This window comes from Bombus terrestris, chromosome 17 (assembly GCF_910591885.1).
Source record: "Bombus terrestris chromosome 17, iyBomTerr1.2, whole genome shotgun sequence".
NCBI classification, from domain to species: Eukaryota; Metazoa; Arthropoda; class Insecta; order Hymenoptera; family Apidae; genus Bombus; species Bombus terrestris.
In genome coordinates, this window is record NC_063285.1 from 8,380,808 (window position 1) to 8,385,629 (window position 4,822).

At 33.9% G+C, this 4,822-nt stretch overlaps 1 long non-coding RNA gene across 1 annotated transcript; it reads left to right on the forward strand.

Moving 5' to 3' along the window:
- The first annotated feature begins 265 nt into the window (after positions 1-265).
- LOC105666665 lies at positions 266-2,621 on the forward strand. The gene is made up of 2 exons (XR_001099484.3): positions 266-783; positions 1,930-2,621. It is a non-coding gene; the product is annotated as an uncharacterized LOC105666665 (long non-coding RNA).
- Positions 2,622-4,822: the final 2,201 nt, after the last annotated feature.

Sequence of the window (4,822 nt, forward strand, 5' to 3'; positions counted from 1 at the left end):
CTCAAACGGCATGTTCGCTCGTTGTCAAGGAAAAGCAATAGACATGCGACAACATAATTGAGGGAGGAATCGACAATCGGCGTGGATTGGTTATAATCTTACAATCAGCAGCGTTTCTATACCATGGGAATGGTATACGATGGTGAGGTAGCGTTTGTCTTCTGGCAAACAGTGCTATTAAAATACATTTTATTATTAAGAGTTGAAAAGCATTGAATTAAAAATATTATTTAACGTAAAATAGCGACTTTTTAAATAAAAATATGGCCACCTGCAACTTTTCCCAACTTTACGTGTTTTGAAGGCTAATTGAATTGTTCAATTGCAATCTTAGGGTAACCAATAGACGTGAGCGTTTACCTTCTTCTTCCATCAATCATTTCTCATCCAATGAATTTACAAACATTCCAATCCGCGTGGTTCCCCCATCCTTACCTCGGAACTTCTAACGAATCTTGGGAAAAACACATTTTACGCAGATTTGCTCGTCCGCCGTCAACCGCACATAACCGAACTAAATGTTTGTCGAATATAAAACAACATCTCAGAAACTATATAGCGGTATCAATGTTTTATTGAATTTCTACATTCTTTATGTCTTTTCCCTCTGTGCTTTATATTTCATGCGTCGAAGTCTCCGAATGCTGCGAAACGTGCGGAGAATGTTTCGGTGAGAAAATATTACTTCTACATCGAATGTGACAACAGTCGACATCGAATATCATCTGTAACACATTCCAAAAGAAGACAATCTCCTTCATAAAGAATGAATTTGAAAAGTTGGTAAGTACAAAGTATTCGTACTGTGCATACGTGTACTTTGTATCTGTTAATGTTTTATATTAACACATTAACGGGTGGTATATTCTCGGTTAAATATCGTTTCTGGCCACCATCCTTCTTAACCTTTTTGATATTTTCTGATAGCACTAATATGAACAGAGAACGGAGACATCATATGAATGTTTCTAATATAAGAAACCAATGGATCAAAAGCTTTGCTATTTTAAAGTTTGGTATTTTTAGTCTACTGTGCTTACTTTTACGTGATAGCCACTTAAACGGTAAATTTTATTATTTATTCAAACACATATTGTATTCAGATTAGCGGAATGTCTCTTTACTATCCATATTGTGAGATCGTTCTGATAAAAATGTGTTAGCAAATATGCTCCGAACTATGTAGTGTTAGGTTTCATTTTAATCATAAGACTGTAATTAACGTGTTGATAAAAGTTTGATCACAAATCAAGAATAAGAAAATTTAAATTTTGTATTGAACTACTCAGCTTCTCACAGGTCGTTCATATTTATTGATTCTCAGTCCTTCCTTGTATTTCACTCGTATTGTCCCTTTCTATGTTCGACACGTCTAGAACCACAGTTTCGACATTTAGAATAGTTTATGTATCTCCATTATCGCAATAGTTGGATCCCGATTTTCGTACAATTACAAAATGTCAAAAAATCAAAAAACGCAATAGCAGTTGAAAAAGAGTTGTGCCTGCAGACAAAGTTTAGCCAGTTCATCAATTACAATATATACACAGTAGGAACATTTTAGCATTTTGATGGTATCCTGAGATTTACAATAAAACAATTATATAGCTTTTCTTTATTAAACATCTACTCCTGACTATAGAAATACTGGCAGGTGGTATTACTCGATCCGAGACCTAATATCAACCAGGCAACAATACAAGAATAAAACATCCTCGATGTTTATGTAAAATGCAAATACATTGTAATGGTTTTTATCTCAAATGGAAGTAAATGCCAAATAAACTACTATACGAGATCTGTATCTGGTTTCCCCTCGGTCAAGCCATTTTAATATACGAAATACCTTGTCTCTTGACATCCATGTGCTTTAATCGTTTTATCTATGTTACTTTCGCTTATTATTTATATGAAATATTCTTTTAACAGGTAATCATTTCCCAAAATATTATGCCAGCGCCATTTTAAGAAGCATGAATGTCTGTGACCATATAAACCATATAAACCATATAAAAATACGAATAGATGAAGAAGTATAATGTATCCGAACAACCCACATCTTTATTACAAAATAAAAGGGAAAGGGAAGATGTACAAGAAAGACAGCACGTTATCGAAAAACAGTTGATCAGAAAAGGAGGGCAAGAGCAAAAAGAACGACATCAATGCTACTACTATCACTACCAACAGTAGCAAGAAGCGGTTGACGGTGGAGTAAAATAAGAAGACGAAATTGAATTATTTGTACCAATTGCTAGACTATACAAGAGTAACATCATGATTCGCTGACAACGAGGATTCAATTGAATGGCCAACAATTGAATCACGGACAAGCTGCGACTTTTAAATTGAGGAAAGCCTAGGGAGGACTTTCCGAGAAATAGAATTGCAAGATGAACATGCTCAGCTGTTGAAAGAAAATAAAAATTTGGAAGCACGAATAAAATATGTCAAATAAAATCTGAAAAGAATCGAAATGTCCAGAAATCTATTGCGTGTAAAGTTGAAGGCATTGTATGCCTTGAGGTGGAATCATTTATGTAAGGTCAAAATACATGCTCAAGTTCGGAAAAGAAAAAGTTGCAAAAAGATGGACCAAGAGACAGAAACAAAAAAATATATTGCACCAGTAAAAATTGTACAACTACAAAATTCCTTGAAGATGAATCACGACATTTTCCTCCAAAAAGAGGACGCTTCGTCGTAGAGAGTGAAGGTGCGCTTTCCTGCTGGCCCCGGAAACTCCTTTATTCGTAAGATAAAGCAAAACGATCACTATGAAGCCAGCATATGAAACAACCGTTTTCCGAATTCCATAGTTTCTGCAGAATCGATTCCTTCAATGATTCTAGGAGCATTCAAAGAATAACATTTCGTTACAGCGGAGGAAGGTCCGCGGCTGAGAAGATATAAAGAAAGAAAGGCGCAGGTCTCAAAAGTCAAAAGAAAAGGCGAAAAGGAGTTGGGATTTCCTCGACGACAGAAATCTACACTCATAATACACGCCTTTGACTGAATCATTTTGGATGATTGCCCTTTATAGAATAGTCTATTGGTATAGAGATATACATACATATTAGATATGTGCAATATTTTTAAATGTATTATGTATGTTCTTGGTCTCTTATTTTAAATTATTACATTGACAATTTGTACTATTTTTAACTCTAATTTATGTATACCATCGTTCAAAAATATAATAAACGATTAACTTCTCTTTCTTAGGCACCGTACCATTAAGTAGGTTCCGTAGTGTGAAACTCAACCGGTTCTTGTTTATGTTAATGTACAACCAAACAGGGTAGATTGGGGTTAGGTTTAAGCTTAAATACAGCTATCTTTAAGCTTAAATACATAGGTTCTTGTACATGGTAAATCACGACGAAACAGCGTAGATTTTTAATTTTATATATTCTTTTGTACATTAATTTCGGTTGAACTCCAATTTCATCTCTGTTCGTAACCATGGGCTACATATGTAGCGGCACGATACTATTCGTACGATGAACGGACAGCTTATTCGCGACACAGTAGCATTTGTATATTGTTACAGAAGATGTTATCCTCCGACACATTATTCGTACTACACCATCGTTAATGTGTCCCGTGAGTCTGTTTCTTTATAATTATAGCTTTATTATAATATATAAATGCACAAGATATCTGGTCCATGATGTAGTGTGACTGTGAACGATATTGTATCGTAATCACGAAATGATTCAGTCACAATATCGTACCAACAATATCGCATCGTAATATGTCCTGTCCATGGTTAAAAGTAAATTAACGCTACCATTACCAGGCCCGGTCAAATGATCGTTTTCAAATTTTAATTTAAAATTGTATATTTATTGTTATTTATTTCATTCATCCAACTTTTGCAAACATTCTTATATTAACACAAATTGAGAAATTGTTTGATCAGATAATATAAGAATGTACATAAAGCGAAATGAACAAAAGAAATAACAATGAACGTAAAACTTTAGATTAAACATTGAACAGATTTTTAAAAAGGATTGAAATCGGACAATGTAAACTTATGAATCAATATTTTTCAAAATTGTCGTAATTGGGTTTGTTTTCAAATTCGTATTTAAATTCGGACAAATTTTACCATGGACGAAAGAGAGATCATTTTACTTTCTATAAAAACACGTTTGTATTATAAAAATTGTAACAATTACGGTAATATTAAAAATATAAGAATTAATATAATTGAATAACGTAAATCTAAATAAATGCATAATTATGATGACAATTATTAAGAGCATTTAATCATTTAACACTGAACCTATCGACACTTCGTGTACACCTATCTTACCGTGTGTGGTCAAAATTTTTTTTTTTTTATTTATTTATTTATTAGAATATTTACAATCAATTCTCGTTGAGAATTTTCAGTAACTTCATTTGGCGTGATACAATGACATGGTTTATAATAGTTTTATATTGTTGGTTCTAGTAGGATCTAAGGATTTAATCTAAAGGGTATTTTCTTTTTAGTCCGCGGATCTGGTCCGTGGTGTCAAGTAGTTGGGTGACTAATGGGTTGTGATGGTTGTTGACTGTTGCGTTGAATCTGCTTCTGGATTTGTATATTTCATCTTTGACCGTGGGCATCTTGAGATCGCGGTGGATTGTTTCGTTGGTAACATACCAGGGTGCATTTAATAGGGATCTTAGCGTTTTCGATTGGAACCGTTGGAGTATTTCAATGTTGGAATTACTTGCAGTTCCCCATAGTTGAATTCCGTAGGTCCAGACAGGTTTTATTACGGTCTTATAGAGCGTAATTTTGTTCTGCGTGCTTAGGTTGAAG